Source organism: Eriocheir sinensis, chromosome 8 (assembly GCF_024679095.1).
Source record: "Eriocheir sinensis breed Jianghai 21 chromosome 8, ASM2467909v1, whole genome shotgun sequence".
Classification (NCBI taxonomy): domain Eukaryota; kingdom Metazoa; phylum Arthropoda; class Malacostraca; order Decapoda; family Varunidae; genus Eriocheir; species Eriocheir sinensis.
Window position 1 is genome coordinate 6,670,608 of NC_066516.1, and position 22,361 is coordinate 6,692,968.

Consider the following 22,361-nt stretch of genomic DNA (forward strand, 5'->3'; position numbering starts at 1 on the left):
CAGGCTGGTCTGTGAAAGAGGATGAAAGCCAAAGCTGGTGAAGAACATTGAAATCTCCTAAGATGTAGATTTCAGCGAAGAGAGAGTGGGTCAAGATGTGCTCCACTTTAGAGTTCAAGTTGTCAAAGAATTTTACGTAGTTAGTAGAGGAGAGATAAACAGCACAGATGTATTTAGTAAGAGAATGACAATGAAATCTTAGCCAGATGGTGGAAAATTCAGAAGAGTCAAGGTCGTCGGCATGAGAGCAAGTTATGTCGTTGCGCACGTAGACGCAACATCCAGCTTTGGATTGAAATTTAGGATAGAGATAGTAGGAGGGAACAGAGTAGAGATTGCTGTCAGTAGCCTCAGAAACCTGCATGTGTTTCGGTGAGGAAGAGAAGGTAAGGTTTAAAGGAGGAGAGATGGTGTTCCACAGAATGAAAATTAGAACGAAAACAGCGAATGTTGCAGAGATTGATAAGAAAGAGGTTTGAGGAGTTATCAAGACACCTCTCAAGTCGGCAGCCAGAAGGGGAGTCCTCCCTAATGAGAATTTGTGTTCCCCCCCCCCCAGGCGTGGACTCCGAGGCTATGTACCCCATTTTGAATTTGTAAAATTTGGGGAAATGGTGTGTATGTTGTGTGAATATAGTGTGGTGTGGATAGAGAGAGGATCTGTCTTTAGAGAGCATGCTGAACTACTCTCTGGTGCTGATGAGACAATAGGGAAACGCAAAGTGAGGACATGGGAAGGGTCTTTGGAGGGCTTCAGCACCCTCCTCGCTTCCCATATATACCTCACCGGGAGTGGCTTACGCCCGTTTCGGTAGGTATCTTCCTACCTACTCCCTACTTCCTACTACTACTACTACTACTACTACTAATACTACTACCCCTACTACTACTACTACTACAATAACAACAAACAGTACCACCACCACCACTACTACCGCTACTATTTTTTTTATTTTTTTTATAGTACTACTACAAAACCTCCATCACCACAGTCACCCCTTCCAACATCCACTTTCTTCAACAACTTCATCTCTTCCCACCATTTCTCCCACCTCAACCCTCCCGATTCCTACTTTTCCATTCCTCTTCGAACGCCCCCCATCCATCCACCCCGCCAGCCAGCCAGCCAGTCAGCCCGCCAAGCTCTGCCAAGCCAATCTAGCCCGTGAATTACAAGCCGTCCAAGTTAGTTCTCGTAAACTATGAGTAACGGAGACGCGAAATAAACTGGACGTGAGTAATGCTCGGCGCAGTAAATAGAGAGCGAGAGAGAGCGAGAGTGAGAGAGAGCCATTGTCAGTGAGGAAAAGTGTGCTCGGCGTGATCGGCGGCCGGTTGCGATCACGGAGGAGAGGAGAGAGAGGGAGAGAGGGAGAGGGAGAGAGGGAGAGGTCAAACAGATAGGCAGACAAAAAGATAGATAGATGGAAAGACTGATTGGCACGTCCATGCTTATACAGTCATACATACACATATACATACATACATACATACATACATACATACCAATTCATCACCGTTGCCGCATAACTTGTCACGTGTCTATTTCTAACCAGGCAGTTTTTTTTATATGGCTATTTTCGTCACTGGTGAATTATAACAGTAGGGCTCTTCTCAAACGGCTGCCAATAGTCATGTGTATGTGTGTGTGTGTGTGTGTGTGTGTGGGTGGGGGGGGTTAGGGGACTTGTATGGCTCGTATCAAAACGGCTGCTGATGACATTATGAACTATATTTCTGTAACTGGACAGCACATACACTTTACCAACACTCAACATCATCATCATCATCATCATCATCATCATCATCATCATCAGCAGCAGCCGCCTGTATCCTTGCACTTAAAACACTGCCTATTTCCATTCGTTTCCATTCTGAACCATTGTAGTCAGTTAAAAAAAAATGTGATTGGGATTGGGTACAAACGCATTTAGTTTAGGCGAGGAAAAAGAAGTGCTGGGAAAACGTGTGGGATGTGTAGATAGCGCTGCTGCGGCGAGGAACAAAAAGAAAGACTAAAAAGAGAATAAAAGGAGATGAAGAATAACGGAGAATAAGTGGAGTTGCTTTTCTATACTCAAAGAGGCGGAGAGGGGTGGACTAGCTCCGTAAAAAGCGCGAAGAAGAGTATGTGAAAGAGGGTCGCTTAAGGTAAACAGAAGAAAAATGTTGTATGAATGGGGTGAGCCACTTTGCTTTGTCGAGGGAGAGAAGCGGCGAAGTGGAGGAGGTGTGTTGTGTTTGGAGAACGTGTGAAGAAAAAAATGGAGGGAATTAAATGAAAAAAAAATGGAACTAAGAGAGGGAAGGGAATAAGAAGGAAAAGAAAGAAAAGGAGAGAGGAAAATGATGAAAAAGAAGAAGATGAAGAAGAAGAAAAAGAAGTAGAAGAAGAAGAAGAAGAAGAAGAAGAAGAAGAAGAGGAAAATGATGAAAAGGAAGTAAAACAAGAAGAAAATGAAGAAGAAAAGAAAAAAAGAAAAAAAGTATGGAAAGGAAAAGAGAGAGAGAGAGAGAGAGAGAGAGAGAGAGAGAGAGAGAGAGAGAGAGAGAGAGAGTGTAACAAGGTCTCAAAGGGAGGGAGGGAGGGGTGGGGGGCAGGAAGGAAAGCTTTCATGGTAGAGAAGAAATTTGTTTTAATCGAGCCGAAGGAGGAGGAGGAGGAGGAGGAGGAGTTCAAAGGGCTGGAGAATGTTTGGGCAAGGGAGGGAAGGAGATGAGGCTTGGATTGGAGGAAAGTAAAAAGTAAGTAAAAGGAAAATAGAAAGAAAAAAAGAGAAAATGAAAATAAAAGAAGAATAACAGAAGAGGAAATGGATGAATGATGATGATGATAATGATGATGATGATGATGAGGAGGAGGAGGAGAAGGAGTGGAGGGTACTAAAGCTAATACGAGTAATAATGATCATGATAATAATGTCATAATATTTGTAATAGCGAAAATAATGATAATAATATGAATAATAATTAGAGGGAAGGTTATTATATTATTTACTGTTTGTTTATTTCTTTCTTTCTCTCATTTTCCTTTTTTATATTGTCTTTCACTTCTTTATCATTCTTTTCTTCTTCTTCTTCTCCTTCCTCCTCCTCCTCCTCCTCCTCCTTCTCTTCCTGGAGACTAGCAAGCACAACAAAATAACGATTGGAACCGTTTACAGACCTCCAAAGCAACAAGAAGCGGACGACGAAGCGCTGTACGAAGAAATCCACACCGTAACGCAAAACAAACAATCAGTCATTATCGGGGACTTTAACTGTGCCAACATTGACTGGACCACGATGATTGGAGATCGGGAGGGTAACAGATTGCTCGAAATGTTAGAAGACACTTTTCTTACTCAGATTGTTACCCAACCGACGAGGGAAAATAACATATTAGACCTAGTACTCGTGAGTGATTCAGATCTCACACGTGAATGTCAAGTCGGCGAAAAGCTGGATGGTTGCGACCATCACCTAATCCGCCTAAAAATCAGAACAGACCATGAACACACCGAAAACACGTCCAAGATTCCAGACTACAAAAGAGCCAATTTTAATTTCGCTCGTGAGCTGCTAACCCAGACAACTTGGGAACCTATGACCTACACTCCTGTGGACGGAGCGTGGAATGGCTTCAAGAACAGACTCCTGGAGGTAGAGAGAACAACTGTTCCCATGAAGACAAGGAGAACAAATAATGCCACAAGCATGGATGACTACCCAGGTTCGACGGGCGATTAATTTAAAGAAGAGAAAATACAACTCGCTCAAAGAAAACGGCACTGACGAGGCACGCGAACAATACCATCAAAGCCTCAGAGCTTGCAGGACACTCATTCGCCAGCGTAAACGCGACTATGAAAAGCAAATTGCACGCGAAGCCAAGTCCAACCCGAAAAAGTTCTTCACGTATATAAGAACCAAAAAGAAGACAAAAAGCAATATCGGTCCCTTAAAAGATGAAAGCGACGTACTAACACAGGACAGTAGCCAAATGGTCGAAATCCTAAACAGAAACTTCGCGTCTGTGTTCACGGTCGAGAATACCCAGTCCGTACCCGAGAGCCCTACCCCACCGATGGGAATCACTCCCCTAGAAATTGGCACAATCGAAGAACGGGATGTGAAGAAGTACCTAGACAAACTCGAGACAAACAAGTCCACCGGACCCGACGACTTGTCACCCAGGCTGCTCAAGGAACTCAAGCAGCAAATCCTCAAGCCACTCACCACCATCTACAATCTGTCACTACAACAAAACAAAGTCCCAAAAGACTGGAAACAAGCGAATGTAACTCCGATCTACAAAAAGGGAGACAAAAGTGTTGCCCTAAACTACAGACCAATCAGCCTGACCTCAGTGGCGGGAAAAATCCTCGAGAAGATCATCAGAGACAAACTCGTTAGGTTCCTTGAAGACAACAACATCATTTCCGATGCTCAGCACGGTTTCAGGAACAAGCGCTCATGCTTAACCAATTTATTGGACTTCTTCCAATGTATCTATGAAAACTGGGATAATCATATCCCCAGCGATGTTATATATCTAGACTTTCAGAAAGCCTTTGACAAAGTGCCACACGAAAGACTCCTCAAGAAACTCAAGTCGGCGGGATTAGGCGGCAATCTGACAGCGTGGATCAAGGACTGGCTCACTGGAAGAAAACAACGAGTTGTACTCAACGGACAGGCCTCCGAGTGGCTCCCGGTCACAAGTGGAGTGCCACAGGGGTCAGTGCTGGGACCCATACTTTTCATCATATATATCAACGACCTAGAACTAGGATTGAAATCCAATCTTTCAAAATTTGCCGACGACACAAAGGTGGGTGGGAAGGCCCTCACAACGGCAGACTGCAAAATAATCCAGAGAGACCTGGACCAGATCACTCGGTGGTCAGAAAAATGGCAGATGTCCTTCAACACTGCCAAATGTAAAGTAATGCATATCGGATCCAGAAACAGCAACCACACATACCACATGGGTGGCGAACCACTACATGTTGTGCAAGAGGAAAGAGACCTCGGGGTCACCATCAGCAGTGACTTGAAACAAATAAAACACTGCAAGTCCGCCTGTAAGAAAGCCAATACAATGCTTGGGTTCATATCGAGGAACTTCGAATACAAGACGCCGGGAGTTATGTTATCCTTGTACAATTCGCTGGTAAGGCCCCACCTGGAATACGCCGTGCAATTCTGGTCTCCTAATTACAGGAAAGACATTGAATTACTTGAGAGAGTACAGCGCCGCGCCACGAAGATGATACCATCACTGAGGACGAAGCCCTATGAAGAGCGACTCGAGCGACTCAACCTCTTCAAGTTGGAAAAGAGACGCCTGCGGGGAGACATGATACAAGTCTTTAAGTACCTGAACAAGATCAGCAACGTTGATCACTCCAAACTCTTCACGCTACAAACCAACCTGAGAATAGAGTTGTTCGCCACTGGAACAGCCTTCCTGCAGAAGTGGTTAGCGCAGAGACCATCAACTCCTTCAAGAAACGCATTGATCGCCACTTTGCTGCATCGGGAGTGAACTGAACGTTCCCAAGAGTAGATACACAAGTGCTTTAATCCTTCCCTGCAAGCCACTCCTATGGCAAACGGATTGATTGAATCACTGAACGCAGGCAGCCTAGTAATGAGCCAACAGGCTTTCTGCTGCCTGCTAGTCCATGTTTCCATGTTTCCATGTTTCCTCCTCCTCCTAAACACTTCTTCAATCGAGTTGTTAATGTTTGGAACTCTCTACCCGGTGATGTCGTTGATAGTACAACAGTTACGGCCCTCAAAAATAGATTAGACAAGTATTTTGAGTCCAACCAGCAACTAAGATATTACTCATTGTCGTAATAACGTTAAGTTCTTTCGAATACTGGTGTCCTTGTCCGTTTTTATCGCCCGGTTAGTGGTAGCAGTAATGGTAGTTCTTTCCTCTTTCCTACATAATTTCCATGCAGTTTTTCCATGCTGCATGGTTCTTTTTCTTTTCCTGCCAGCTTTGGCTGGAGGGATGGGAGGGGGGGGGGGGGTTGGGTAGGAGCCTTCGCCTTTGCTGTCCTTCATCTTCCACCTTTGATTAAATAGTTAGTGTAGCTTGTCACAAACAGCCTCGTAAGGACCAGCAGGTAGGCGGTGGCCGAAGTGATAGCGTACTGGACCCACATTCGCCGCGTGATGGACGACGCGGGTTCGAATCCTCACGCTATCACTCGGATTTTTCGGTCACCGCCGAGTGGCTTAAAACTACCCACATGCTGTCCTGAAGACCACCCATCAACCCGGACTCTAGAGGAAGCCGTCCAAGCGAATCAAGTACGAGTTCCGGGAGGCAGCATGAGCCAATGCAAGATGGCGCCACTATAAACACTCGCCTGCGCCAGAACGGGCTGGGCCGACCATCAGGCCCCACCTGGAAGAAGCCTTGGGCAGACCATCAGGCCCCACCGGGAAGATGCCTACCGGCGCAATAGGCAACAACGTAAAAAAAAAAAAAAAAAGGTCTGCTGTTGTTTGTTCTTTCTTTGTGTTGCTTTGTGTTCCTCCTCCTCTTCTTCTTTCAGGGTTCATTAGCATTTATATAAGCTGGCTCGATGCTCATCTTGTAAAATCTATTAGTTGACACTTCTGTACAGGTATGGAAGGGGAGGGTGGGGAGGGGGAAGGGAAAGGGGGGAGGAGGCTCTGACAGTGAGAAAGTGAGGGATGATGAGGGATGGGGAAGAAGAACGAAGAGGAGGAAGAGGAAGAGGAAAAGGAGAGGGTGGAGCTTACAGGTGGTGGGAAAAACATACAGGTTAAGTTAAGATGAAAGTGATGGAGAGAGAAGGGAAGGAGGGAAGATGAGAAGTATCGGAAGAAATAGTTTGCTGGTGATGTGGAGGAAAATTAAGAAGAGGAGGAGGAGGAAGAGGAAGAGGAAGAGAAGGAAGGAAGAACATGGTGGAAGGGTCAAGGTGAAGGGGACTGAAGCGAGGGTGTACCTGGAGTCTGGCCCACCGGAAGAACAGGGCAGGATATTGTAGCTCTCCTTTCTCCTCCTCCTCCCCCCTCCTCCTCCTCCTCCTCCTCCCCGTCCTGATCCTCCCCCTTTTGATCTTCGTTTTCAACCTCCTCTTCCTCTTCTGCATTCTCCTTTTTCTTCTTCTACTTTTTCATCTCTTCTCCTCCTTTTTTCATCTACTCCACTTCTTTCATCTCCTCAGCTTCTTCCATATCCTCCGCCTATTTCTCTTCTTCCTCCTTTTCTTCATCTTCTTCCTCCTCCTCCTCCTCCTCCTCCTCCTCCTCCTCCTCCTCCTCTTCCCCGTCCTGATCCTCCTCCTCTTGATCTTCGTTTTCAACCTCCTCTTCCTCTTCTGCATTCTCCTCTTTCCCCTTCTACTCCTCCGCTTCTTTCATCTCCTCAGCTTCTTCCATATCCTCCGCTTATTTCTCTTCTTCCTCCTTTTCTTCCTTCGCCTCCTCGTCCTCCTCCTCCTCCTCCTCCTCCTCCTCCTCCTTCTCGTCCTTCTCCTCCTCCGCCAATTTTGTCTCCCACTCAGTCGTCTTATTCTCTTCCCTCATTTTTATTTTTATCCTCCTCTTCTCTCTCTTCCTTCCTCTCTCCCTCCCCTCGTCCCTTCCCTCCCTCCCTCATTCTTATCCTCGTCACTCACTCTTTTTCATCCTCCTTCGTTTCCTACATTTATTCCCTTTTCTCCTCCCCATCCTCCTCCTCCTCCTCCTCCTCCTCCTCCTCCTCCTCCTCCTCCTCCTCCTGATCCGCCTAATCTTGTATCCCCTCCGGCCAGGCAACCAGCGAGGAAGAGGATGAGGATGAGGGGGAACACAAAGAAACACAAAGGAAGAACAAACAACAGCAGTACTGAGCTGCAAATCGTCCGGAACAGACGTCACACTTACGGAGTGTCGAAGGCATTGTAAGAAATTGATGCTGGTTCACAATTTGGGCAAATATAAAAGAGCTCTCTTGAAATTACTTAAAGAATTGAATAAAGAATGTGGATGGAAATTAGATACTGCTGTGTTAGATGCCTCCAACACTGGGAGTTTGCTCCCACAGGGTCTTGAAAACGCCTCATAGACCAAGGGGTGGAGGAGGAGGAGGAGGAGGAGGAGGAGGGAGGAGGGAAGGAGAGGGAGGGGAAGAGTTGCACAGTATTGTTCGACCAAACGCACGCTGCAAAAATATTTGTGGAACGGAATGAAAGGAAATATTTGCAACACTCCAGTATTAATTTTCTCCATTTTCCATCCACTAATACGAGCTATTGTACTCTGTGTCTGTGTGTGTGTGTGTGTGTGTGTGTGTGTGTGTGTGTGTGTGTGTGTGTTTAAGTGTGTGTGTGTGTGTGTGTGTGTGTGTGTGTGTGTGTGTGTGTGTGTGTTTAAGTGTGTGTGTGTGTGTGTGTGTGTGTGTGTGTGTGTGTGTGTGTGTGTGTGTGTGTGTGTGTGTGTGTGCTTTTACAGCTACGGAGACAGTTCAAGGGCGTAATGAAAAAACTTAAAAAAAAGGTCCGCTACTTACTGCTCCAGAACAGAGGTTAAAGGAGTATTCAAAATCAGAGGTCAATTTCGGGAGGAGAGGTGTGTGCGTGTGTGTGTGTGTGTGTGTGTGTGTGTGTGTGTGTGTGTGTGTGTGTGTGTGTGTGTGTGTGTGTTTCATTGTGTGCTGGGGCGGAAGGTTGGGTGGGGAAGGGGGGGGGGGGAAGGAGAGATCGGAGGAAAAGGAAGAGAGGGGAGAAAATAAGGGAAGAGAAGGTGAGGAAAGGAAGGGAGAAGAAGGGAAGGGAAAAGGAGGTGAGGAAGGGAGGGAAGGAGGGGCTGAGAGTGAGGTAAGGGAAAGGAAAGGAAGGAAGGGGAGGAGGTAAAAGAAGAGGAGGTAAGGAAAGAGGAGGAAAGGAGAAATGGGATGGATGGAAGGGAGGGAAGGAGGTACTGATAGTGAGAAAGTGAGAGAAGAGAAAGAAAGGAGAAAGGGTAGGAAAGGAAGGAGGGGAGGGGGGCATGACAGAGAGAAGATGAGGAAAGAGAAGAGAAGGAGAGAAAGGGGAACGGAAGTGAGGGAAGGAGAGAAGAGAAGAACCGGATAGGAGGGAGGAGGATGTGATGACAGCGAGATGGGTGGTGGAGGAAGGAGGGAAGGAAGATGCAAGAAGAACGTACTTTCCGAATGACAGGTTGTGCGGTCCTACCATTTCTCCTTTCCTTCTCTTCCCTCACTTTGATTGTCTTGAGTATCCGCAGAATCCTTCATGAAGACTAAAGTGACAACGACTCTTCGCTCTGGGTACATTTTCACGAGTCTGGGAAGTATGTCACGTATTAGTTATTGTTCCGTCAGGGCGAGGAGAGGAATACTGAGTGATTAATACCCCGGATTCTCTTGAGTATCCGCAGGTTGTTCCATGTCTAGAGCGAAGTGATTCAACAACTCTCTGCTCTGGGTCCATTTTCACCATTCTGGGAAGTATATCATGTGTGTATTTTTTCGTATTCCCTTTAATTTTTTTGTATTTGCCGCTGCTGTCTTGATTATCTTGAGTATCTGCATTTTCCTTCATGTAGACCAAAGTGACTCCCCGACTCCTCGCTCTGGGCACATTTTCACCACTCTGGGAAGTATTTCATGTTTATATTTTTTCCGCATTCCAGTTTTTTGTATTTTCCATTGTTGACTTGATTGTCTTGAGTACGTGCAGGTTCTTTTAATGTAGAGCAGACTCACGGATTCGCTCTGGGTACACTTTCACCGTTCTGGGAGGTATATCATGTTGTATTTTTCCGTATAACCTTTTTATTGGGAGGAGTCGAGCTCGGCGCTGAGGCACAGGGCTGGGTTGGCTTGTTGACGTGTGCAGTTTTGTGTTTGAAGTTCCTGGCAGCAAAACACGGGCAGGATCGTCCCTCTGGCTGGCTGGCTGAGTCGGCTGGCTGGGTGGCTGAGTTGGCTGGTTGGCTGGCTGAGTTGGCTGGTTGACTGGCTGAGTTGGCTGGCTGGGTGACTGAGTTGGCTGGCTGGGTGGCTGAGTTGGCTGGTTGGCTGGCTGAGTTGGTTGGCTGGCTGGCTGAGTTGGCTGGTTGGCTGGCTGAGTTGGTTGGCTGGGTGACTGAGTTGGCTGGCTGGGTGGCTGAGTTGGCTGGTTGGCTGGTTGAGTTGGCTAGCTGGGTGACTGAGTTGGCTGGCTGGGTGACTGAGTTGGCTGGCTGGGTGGCTAAGTTGGCTGGTTGGCTGGCTGAGTTGGCTGGTTGGCTGGCTGAGTTGGCTGGCTGGGTGACTGAGTTGGCTGGCTGGGTGACTGAGTTGGCTGGCTGGGTGGCTGAGTTGGCTGGTTGGCTGGCTGAGTTGGCTGGTTGGCTGGCTGAGTTGGCTGGTTGGCTGGCTGAGTTGGCTGGCTGGGTGACTGAGTTGGCTGGCTGGGTGGCTGAGTTGGCTGGTTGGCTGGCTGAGTTGGCTGGTTGGCTGGCTGAGTTGGCTTGCTGGGTGACTGAGTTGGCTGGCTGGGTGGCTGAGTTGGCTGGCTGGGTGGCTGAGTTGGTTGGCTGGGTGACTGAGTTGGCTGGCTGGGTGACTGAGTTGGCTGGCTGGGTGGCTGAGTTGGTTGGCTGGGTGGATGAGTTGGTTGGATGGCTGGCTGAGTTGGTTGGCTGGCTGGCTGAGTTGGCTGGCTGGGTGGCTGAGTTGGGGGTTGTTTTGCATCGGTGGAGGCATTGTTGGTGCGGGAGGGAGAGGGAGAAGTTCCGCGAAAGAAATCAACGTTTTTACGCGTAATATTAGCTGAAAGTACAACAGTTAATTTTTGTAACGCTCTTAAGGCGGGCATTGTGTTCGCTTGTTTGTCCTGCTCTCGAGGAAGATACGGGATGAGGACGCAGGCTACTCGAGGCCGTTGTTTGACCCGGCCTTCCTGAACAGCCTGCCTCCTACTTGTTGCCTCCTACCTGCTTGTGCCTCCTACTTGCTGCTGCCCCTAACCTGCTGCTGCCTCTAACCTGCTACCTTTTATCTAAGACGAGGTCGAGGACGAGGACGAGGAGGACGAGGACGAGGAGGAGGAGGACGACGAGGAGGAGGAGGAGGAGGAGGAGGAGGAGGAGGAGGAGGAGAAAGAGAAAGAGAAGAAAGAGAAAGAGAAAGAGGAAGAGGAAGACAAAGAGAAAGAGAAGAGGAAGTAAAGGAGGAGGAGGTGGAAAAGAAAGAGAAGGAGAAGAACGAAAAGAGGAAAAGGAGGAAAAGAACGATAAGAGAAAAAGGGGGAGGAGGAGGAAAAGAAAGAGAAGTAGAAGAGGAAGAAAAGGAGGAGGAGGAAAAGAAAGAGAAGGAGAAGAAGAAGAAAAGGAGGAGGAGGAAAAGAAAGAGAAGGAGAAGAGGAAGAAAAGGAGGAGGAGGAAAAGAGAGAGAAGGAGAAGAGGAAGAAAAGGAGGAGGAGAAGGAAGAGGAGGAGAAATCCATAATAAACATTCCTAGTCGTTTCTCAGCACAACTTTATCGTGTTATTACAAAAGCCAACTCTCAGTGTTACCATTTTTTTGTGCGGTACACGATTAATATAAACATTTACGAACGGATGTTTCAAAAGCGTACGTAATATGTCTGCCGTTAATCTGCCTGAAAGTATTACGCCCGAATTACACTAGAGGGATACTTAACACTTTGTAATATTATTGTTTTTACCGGTGATATTTTATGCTTTCAATTTTGTTTATTGCTTAGCTCGGAGGGATGAGAGAGAGAGAGAGAGAGAGAGAGAGAGAGAGAGAGAGAGAGAGAGAGAGAGAGAGAGAGAGAGAGAGAGAGAGAGAGAGAGAGAGAGAGAGAGAGAGAGAGAGAGAGAGAGAGAGAGAGAGAGAGAGAGAGAGAGAGAGAGAGAGAGAGAGAGAGAGAGAGAGAGAGAGAGAGAGAGAACACAAAGAAACCCAAAGGAAGAACAAACAACAGCAGACCTGATGGTCCTTACGAGGCTGTTTGTGACAAGCTACACTAACTATCTTATCAAAGGTGGAAGATGAAGAACAGCAAAGGCGAAGGCTTCTCCCCACTCCCCCATACCTCCAGCCATAGCTGGCAGGAAAGGAAAAAGAACCATCCAGCATTGGAAAAACTGCATGGAAATTATGTAGGAAAGAGGAAAGAACTACCATTACTGCTACCACTAACCGGCGATAAAAACAGACAAGGACACCAGTATTCGAAAGAACTTAACGTTATTACGACAACGAGTAATATCTTAGTTGCTGGTTGGATTCAAAATACTTGTCTAATCTATTCTTGAAGGCCGTAACTGTTGTACTATCAACGACATCACAGGGTAGAGAATTCCAAACATTAATGACTCGATTGAAGAAGTGTTTGGCTTCGTGCGACGAGAATCTTTTACCACTATCTTAAAATTGTTATTTCTTCTTGTTCTATTTGATCGATCAATTGTAAAGTAATTTTCCGCATTAATATCATTGAATCCTTTAAACATTTTAAACATTTCTATTAGATCGCCTCGCATTCTTCGTTTTGATAGGCTGAATACATTTACTTCTTTAAGCCTTTGTTCATAAGATAAATTTCTCAACCTAGGAATCATTTTTGTTACTCTCCGTTGAACCCGTCCCAACTTTTCTACGTCTTTTCTGTAATAGGGAGACCAAAACTGTACACAGTACTCTAGATGGGGCCGAACCAGCGAATTATAGAGTTTTAATATTATTTTTTCCGATTTATTATTAAAGACTCGTCCGATGAAACCAACAAATTTGTTTGCAGTTTTAATTACCTCTGAACAATGGTGACCGGGCTTTAAATTGCTTGATATATTTATTCCAAGATCCTTTTCTTTATTTACTGCAGAAAGTTGTTGGCCATTCATTACATACTGAACGCGATTGTTATTGTTTCCGATGTGTAACACTTTACATTTGTCAACGCTAAATTTCATTTTCCATTGATTGGCCCAACGTGCAAGTCGATCTAAATCTGATTGTAATGCTTCTTCGTCGAGTGTTGTAGCTACTTTACTAGTGATTTTTGTGTCATCAGCAAATTTTGTTACTGGCATCCGTTTTTCGTTGATACTGCCTGATCATGCGGCGGTATTTTTCAAGCAGTTCCTCAGAACGGGTTGTCCTTACGTCATTTGTGCCCGAGTGAATGACAAAGAGGGTGTTTTGGTCAGCATTACTCGTGACATCATCGCACGCTGCGGTGATGTCGTCCAGTCTGGCACTTGGATAACAGTAACGTTTTCTGCGGCCGTTTGATGAACGACCACAGAACTCAACCAGCTGGCCACGCACCATGGAGTCTCCAACTAGGCGAGTCTCAAACTTATCCTCCATGGTGTCTGTCAGCGCCTGGAACCTATTGAAGGAAGTGCGGGTCAGTAAATGTTTCGTAATCTGCTTCGGTTTTGCTCCATTCCTTACAGGTTGGAACTCGTCATCCTGTGAAACAGGAAGAAAACAGTTATGTGGGGCAGGCTGAGAGTTGGCCTGTGAGGCAGGCTGGGAGTTAGCCTGTGAGGCAGGCTGGGAGTTGGCGTGTGAGTTGGCCTGTGAGGCAGACTTGGGATAGCCTGTGAGGCAGGCTGAGGGTTAACCTGTGAGGCAGGTAACTCGTCTTCTCGTGAAGCAGGAGGGTCGTTTAGAGGGGGCACAGTCTCGGTGGAGGGCCTTTCCACCATCGATGGTGGAGTCTGCCACATTGCTCGCAACAAATTCCTGAAGGGCTTCAAACTTCTTTTCAAAATTATGGTGTTTGTTTTCAACTCGGTCACAGCCTGCGTAAATCTTAATGTTTAAATAGAGATGTGACAAGTTCTACTCAGCTGGAAGTACTGAGTTGCAAATCCAATTCGTTCCCACTTTCTGAATCGTCTAACACAACTCCGCGACCCTTGCGAGGCCTAGCCAGTGGCACCTGTCACCAGGTGTTCTCCACCAACGCCATTCTAGAGAGACCAAAAAGCTGAAATATTCCTTGAGTATAAGAAAAACGCTCAGAAACTCCACTTAGAAGCCAGGAGGTACAACCTCAAAAGGCCCACGGAAGACATCTCTTTCAGGAGAAAATAATAAGAACCAGGTGCTATGCAGAATAGGGATGGGAGTTCCGTTGTTAGAGGGGAGGGACGGGGACCTCACACCGACAACTGGTTCCCAGGGAGGCTTTTTAGTGTCTGGATCTGGACGAATAATGCGCAGAGCACCCGTACAGGTGCATAACACACTTCTCTACACCGCAGGCCTAAATAATTAGGGCACGGTCCAGCTAACTAGGACTCTGGAACCCCAGCCATTGTCTCATAAAGAGATCCTCTGCCTGCAGTCCAATTCACCAACCAGTGCTGCTGCCCAGAGGCTTCACCATGACCCTGGCACGGGAGACAGATCAGGTGTTGAACCTTGTCCAAGGGTGACTTGAGACTATGCAAGGCAAGGGCGTCTAGTTCCCTGAGGTGAAAACACTTCACCCGCATACTGGGAGAGAGAGAGAGAGAGAGAGAGAGAGAGAGAGAGAGAGAGAGAGAGAGAGAGAGAGAGAGAGAGAGAGAGAGAGAGAGAGAGAGAGAGAGAGAGAGAGAGAGAGAGAGAGAGAGAGAGAGAGAGAGAGAACATGGAAGACTTAAATCGTTCTTGTGTTCCTGCCTCTCTTTTTTTATAGTAAATGAAGCAGTTCAAACTGTGTGTGTGTGTGTGTGTGTGTGTGTGTGTGTGTGTGTGTGTGTGTGTGTGCGTGTGCGTGTGTGTGCCAGGCGGTCAGAGCTCAAGGGACAACACCACACATCAAAAATCAACGGGCCATTAAACAATAACGGTGCAGTTTGTCACGGATAAACTGTTCGGCTTACGGCTCCCTATTTTGTCTTGCCCGCCTCGCAGCGCTCTATTGTACCGCTGGACACAATGCGGAGTTCCCTGGGCCCGTACGTTGCCCCTAGGTCGGTGGCATATTCCCAGTCTCTCTATAGGTATGTGGTTCCTAAGAGAAGACGTCCTGGAAAATACTCTCATTGTAATTCCCACTCAAAACTACCTTAAATGCCAACTAAGCTTAACCTAACCTAACCTCATCTATCCTAACCTAACCTAACCTGATCTGTTCAAGAGTGGGCGTCACATATCCGTACAGAGAAAGGAATTACGCGTCCTGTCCCGGTGACGTGTCCTCGAAATATCCAACCCTGGCGCGGGGAACATGAGTCGACGGTTTGTTGTTCTTTGCGTTCGTGTGGTTTTGATATTATGAGTAAAGTCCTTGTGATGCTGATTTGTGTTCGTACGATGTTTGTTCTGTTCTGTTTATGGTGATGTCTTATTGGTGTCGTTTTTTCCTTTATTTTATTTAGTTTTTATTGTTTTTCTTGCTGTTTTTGTTCCTTTTTCCTTTTCCTTGTTTTTTTTTTCGTATTTCTTCTTCGTCGTCGTTTTCCTCTTTGTCGTCTTTGTCGTCCTCGTCTTTGTCCTCCTCATTCTCTTCTTTATATTTCTCGTCGTTCTCTACTTCCTCTTCTTTTTCTTTCTTCTTCCTCTTCCTCCTCCATCCCCTCCTTCATCTATTCTGTCCTGTCCTAACACACGTAGCTTACTAGTAGTAGCGGTAGTAAACAGACACCCTCGTCATAGACCGATAGGTCTTCTGGTGTCTGTTTTTCCTATGTATTCCTGCTCCTCTTCATTCTCACTGTTTTCTTCGTCTTTGTTCTCGTTCTCGTCCTCCACCATCACCGCCTCCTCATCCTCCTTCTCCTTGGTTCTACATGTACCCTCGAGGGGTGTACAAGCGGCAGCCCCAACACAGCCGCTGCAGCAGTGCGTGAATTCGTGGAGGGCCTCGCGGGGTTGTTACGTGCCGTCCATGGCTTTACAACACTGCCCGAGCCGCTACGCTGAACAAGGGTAGACAAAGGCCAGGTATACGCTGTCTTCCCTCCCTCGGTGCGGTTCTCCGGCACAAGGATGCTTGAATGTACGACGCGTTAAGTACTCTGATATAAGAAATGCCCCAATTCACCACCACGCCACACTACGCCACATCACATCACTTCACTACATACCGCCACGCCACAGTACACCACGCCACATCACAGCACAGCACAGTACACCACAGTACTCCATACCACACCGAATTACACCACATCCCGCCATTTCACACTACCACACCACGACCCACCACACCACACCACACCACACCACAAACACCACGCCTCACAGTCACACTCCACTCCACCTCACAGCACCACCTTACCCCACCCCCCGCACTCCAGCAGTGAGGGACGGACCCCCTGCCCGCGTTCATCAATAGTTGCACGATGGAGTTAGACACGCGTGTTTTTATGACACGTTCATGTAAATTTTTCTCATGGTCTTTAGGAATATTTTCCCGCCGTTTTTCCGCCGTGGTTTATGGGATTCATGTTGGAATTATAGCTCTGAATTATTCAATCCAATATTTAATGTTTAATATACATGTTTATCAATGCTGTATTTCAGTGTTACGTGCTCAGGCAATCAGCAAATCGGCATGAGTGGCCGTGGAGTTCAAAACAGGCAATTGTGCGCTGTGGACATCGACAGTTATTGCCGGGTAAGCATCGACCTTTAATGAAGCTGTATGTGTTTATATATATATATATATATATATATATATATATATATATATATATATATATATATATATATATATATATATATATATATATATATATATATATATATATATATATATATATATATATATATATATATATATATATATATATATATATATATATATATATATATATATATATATATATATATATATATATATATATATATATATATATATATATATATATATATATATATGTATGTATGTATGTATATTGTTGGTGCTTACTGTAAGCTGGTATAACAAAAGGTGAACCCCTATGGCCTGCGGGGCTCTGGACCCTTCTCACACGGCTGCTCGCTGCTCCCCGCGCCCTGCATTGCCATTTCACAGTCGCATTATGTATTAGGAATCTTTGTTCTCAGAATGCGATGTATTTTTTATACATTGCAATCATCAGGCTGTGCTGAAATTATTCATCGTCGTGCGCGGCTGTCCTCCAGGACACAAAGTATAATCTTTTTATCTTTCAATCCAGTCATTATGTGCTGCTTATATAATTCATAATTGTACACCGGCGCCTGCAGAGCAGCAAGCGGTGTTTACATTATGCACGGCGCCGCGGTATTGTTGGCTTATTGGAGACTCGAGCTCCATCCCCTTTACGCGCGGCTCGGCGGCGTTAAAGAGGAGGTGGCGGGAATATTGCAAGGCAGCGGCGGCGGATCGCGGCGGTGGCGGAAACCCCGGAGCAGCATCGCCTTGAACCTGACATGGGGCGGGATGAGGCGCCCGCCCCTACCGCCCCTGCTGTTTCGGTGGCAGGGAGGGAGGAGGCAGGGGGAGGCTAGGGAATTGATGGGAGGGGGGTAGAGAAGGGGGGGGACTCAAGGGTAATCAAACATGTAGGGGAAGCGTGTATTATGGTGGTGGCGGCGGTGGCGGCGGCGGGGCGCGGCGTGTAAGACTGGTTAATAATGGAGTGGAGGGCATTAATCTTGCTGAGAGTCCCTTTTCCTCTTGTTTCTTTTTTCCCCGAGAACGTTTTGTCTCCGAAGGGAACTGTCGAGGCGGCGACACTGACGGGGAAGGCGACGCGGCTCGACTGAGATTGATTTCCTCGCTGGGCATAAAAAAAAGGAGTGAGAGAGAGAGAGAGAGAGAGAGAGAGAGAGAGAGAGAGAGAGAGAGAGAGAGAGAGAGAGAGAGAGAGAGAGAGAGAGAGAGAGAGAGAGAGAGAGAGAGAGAGAGAGAGAGAGAGAGAGAGAGAGAGAGAGAGAGATTTGTTATTGAGCTTGGTTTTTTTCCTTTATTCTGAATAATTTTCTTCTTCTATTATCTTTCATTCATGATTTGTTATATTTCCATTCTTAATATAATTGATTTACCAAGAAACTATCTATTATGCTTTAATATTATCTTATTCATCTTTATAATGTGTGTTAAGCATTTTTTTCGGTTTTCCTGTTTTGTATTTTTTTGTATCCTTGTATTTTCTTTTATCCTAATACTTCTTGTCCAAAAAGCCTTAGCTTATAAAGGGCTGTTTGCCTCATCAAAAATTGTAAGAGATAAATATATGTTGTTTTTGACAAACATAATAAAGCGTTTAAAGTGTTTAAAGTGTTTAAAGTGAGAGAGAGAGAGAGAGAGAGAGAGAGAGAGAGAGAGAGAGAGAGAGAGAGAGAGAGAGAGAGAGAGAGAGAGAGAGAGAGAGAGAGACACACACACACACACACACACACACACACACACACACACACACACACACACACACACACACACACACACACACACACACACACACACACACACAAAACGTACATGAACTCTTTGTAAAACGTATACTATTTTATCTTTGCTTCCTCCTTTATTTATCAGCCAATTCACTTATTATAGTTAGAGAATGGCATTGTACAGGACATTTTTACCATTACTTTTACTGAATCGCTGTCCATCATTTGGCTTCCTTATATGAGTGTTGTTGACTATATTTTCATCGTTCTTCTTTCCATGCCTGACATTATAAGAGAAAGGGATCCCAGTACTCCACATCCTCGTCTATGCATATATGACACGTCGCCTCACTATCAGTAAATGGATTTCTCTCATTTAGTATCAGTGTGTTTGTTTTAAGCTTGTATGTAACTTCAGATGATGGTCGGTTGTCAGTCAGCTCTTTCTCTTCCTTGTATTTCTGCATTTTACCTCCTCGTACTCTATTATCCTAAGCTATTAACAAGGAAAAGCCGGCGAGGGGATGAGAGGAGGAGGAAGAAAAAAAAGGGGAAAAGGATGACGAAGAAGAAGACGTGGTGGAAGAGGAGGAGGAGTATAAGTAGGAATATGTAGAGGGCTAAATAGAATAACTAGTAACTTTATTATTGGGTCACTAATTTGCGGGCTTTTTATCTCATTATCCTTGAGCTGCTTCCTTTACTGTAAAAACAACAACAACAGCAGTAGCATCCCGCCACCCGCTCGGCCAGCAGGTGGGTGGCTGTAACTATCGCTGTACTGGGAACACGAACAAAGCACAATACGTCTGCCTTGTTTGTCATCTTGAAAGAGACTGACTGACTAATCCTCGTCTGAGCCTTCCGTACCCGGGGCGTGATCTCGGAGGCATGGTATACTACTTCTCTACTCGTGAGGGTATTGTTGGGAAACGTTACTGGATTCGAGATTCTATTGTATGTATTGTATGTATTGTAGGTATTGTATGTCTGTATTAATTAATTAAGACATCACTCCTGTTGTGTGTCCGGCCGTCCAGCTTCATGTATTGTGTTAACAGGATCACAGACAGTAATGAGGTGACACGTCTTTTTTTTTTCCTTTACAACAAAGGAGACAGCTCAAGAGCACAAAAAAGGAAACAATAATAAAAAAGCCCGTTCCTCGTTGCTCCTAAAAAAAGAAACAAAAGAGGTGGCCGAAAGAGAGGTCAATTTTGGGAGGAACGATTGTCAACTTCACGGATAGACTGTCACCTCTTCGTACGTCTAACCTATTCAGCAGATAGATAGATAGATAGATAGATAGATAGATAGATAGGCAGGTAAACAGAGAAATAGATGGATAGATAGGTCATGCACGTGCTGTCATCCTTTCCGCTTACCTTTCTGCACTGAACACCTTCCCAGTAACTTCTATGTTCTGTACCCCCATCTGATCACCTAAGAAGCATCCCCCTACGCCCATAATTGACACCCCGAGCCTTTACTCTGCTCTCAGCCTCTTGTTTAGCCGATCAACAACTCTAACGTAACATTTGACCCAAAAACTTAACTGCTGTGTGTCGCATTCAGCCTTACCACCTGGAACTCCTCTTCGTGAACCAATAATAGATGACCTCACCTGCTCGATTCTCTGTCTTTGTCTGTCTCTGTCTCTGTCTGCCCACTAAACCATTCTCTCTCTCTGTCTATCCAACTATCGATCTATCTAACTGTCTATCAATATCTCTATCTCCCATTCCTTTCACATAATCTGCGGTGTTTGCTCCCCACGTTTCACTTCCTCATGACGATTGCACAGAGAGACTCGGAAGGGGATGGGGTTGGAGGGAGGGAGGGGAGTGAGGAAGCGTGTTGAGGCTGATGTCGTCTGTAGGGAGAGGGGAGGAGGCAGGACGCAGCGTTCCGGAGGCTGGGATGAGAGGCTGATCTAGTCTGACGGTGCAACGGCAGGTCAGACCGGCCGGAGGGCACAGCTGCATTCGATTGATATGAGAAGCAGTGCTATTAACAAGGGAAAGCCGGCGAGGGAACGAGAGAGGAGGAGGAGGAGGAAGAAGAAGAAGAATAGGAGGACGAAGAGGAAGAGGAGGATCTGAAATAGGAATATGTACAGGGCAAAGTAGAATAAGGAGTAACTATGAAGAATAAGCAAAAAAGTTAGATTAGAATGAGAACTTGAAAATGAAAAGGGTAAAATGATACAGGAAGATACGAAAAGGATAAGTAAAGAAAGAAACAGAGGTAGAGAGAAGGAATATTGAGGAGGAAAAAGAGGCGAGAAGGAGGAGGATTAAGAGGAAGAGGAATAGGAATCAGGAGTGAATGAATGAAAAAGAAACAAAACATCAGAAAACAAGCAGAGTAAAATGACGATTCGAAAATAAAAAAAATAGGTGAAAGGAGACACAGGAAGACACGAAGGGGTAAGCAAAGATAAACAGAGGAAGATATAGAAGAAATATTGATAGCAAGACATGGGAAGGCAAAGGGCAGGATGAGGGGCACGAAGGGCAAAGGGCGGGGAGGACAAAGGTATGGTTATGATGGCGTTTGGGAGTCAGGTAACAGATGGTGCGTGGTGGTGGTGGTGGTGGTGGTGGTGATGATGTTTGGGGTGACGTGGTAGATGGTGTCCAGAAGCATCGTGTTAAGCCTTTGATGTCCATAAAGAGGAAATATATTGGTGTTCTGTGATGTGTTGTGTTGCTTTCCTTTTATTTATTTCACTTTTTTCTTTTCCTTTCTTTCCCCTCCAGTCTTTTTTCTCTCCTTTCTTATTTTGCTTTCTCGTTTCTTTAGCATTTGTTTTTCTTGTGAGTGTTATCCTTCCTTTTTCACGCTTTTCTTTCCTTATTTAATTACCTCCTTCCTTCCTTCCTTTATTTGACTACTTTTCCTTTCCTTCTATTTTTTTTCACTTTTCTTGTTTTGGTTTCTCTTTTCTTTATTACTTTTATTTCTTTCGTTTTTCTTTCTTTTCTCTTATTCTTTTCTTTCTTTCCTACTTACCTCCTTTCTTGCCTTCTTCCTTCTTTCTCTCTTTCTTCCTTCCTTCCTTCCTTGTTATCTTCCTTCCTTCCTTCCTTCTCTCCTTCCATCCTTCCTTCCTTTCTTCCTTCCTTCCTTCCTTTTTTCCTTCCTTTCTTTCTTCCATCCTTCCTTCCTTCCTTCCTTCCTCTCTTTTCTCTTCTACCTTTCCTCCTTCCTTTCTTCTTATCTCATCATTTATCCATTTTTCTTCGTTTTTACTCTCATTTCTCTCTCTCACTGTGCTTCTTTGACCATCATGTGTGTGTGTGTGTGTGTGTGTGTGTGTGTGTGTGTGTGTGTGTGTGTGTGTGTGTGTGTGTGTGTGTGTGTGTGTGTGTGTGTGCGTGTGTGTGTGCTTCCGTTCGAGTACGTGCAGTGGGTTAACCAGCATTTGATTGTGTTTGTATTTCATGAATTTGTAAGTGAATGGAACTTTGTGATTTATGGAAATGCGGCGAATTTCTATCTTCATTTCATTTTGTGTGTACGAAGTGATTGAAAAGAGAGGGAAGGAAGGAGCGGGGAGGAAAAGGAGAAGAAGGAATGGAGAGGGGAGATGGGAATGAAAAATAGAAGGGATTGAAGACGAAGGGAAGGAACGGGTAGAAAAGAGAGGGGAAAGAATGAAGAACAGAAAGAATGGAAGGGTGAGAAGGGGACGATAAGAAAGGAAAGAAAAAAAACGGATGAAGAGCTGAAGGAAAGGCAAGGGGAAGGAGGGGTGAAAAAAATAATTGGTGATACGAGAAGAAAGAGGATTAAATGAAGAGAATGAAAAGTAAGGATGAAAAGAAGGAAGTAAATCATAAGGAGAATGAGGAGTGGCTCAGTTGGTATGCTGCTCTGACTTCTACTGAGAATGTCCGGTTTCGATCCTCGGCACGTAGCGATGTTCAGTACGGGAGAATTAGGAGCATATGAGAGAGGTAAAAAGGATAAGCAGGAATAGAAATAAAATGGAAAAGGAAGAATGAGAATATGATATGACGACTAGGTGAAAATGATGGAGA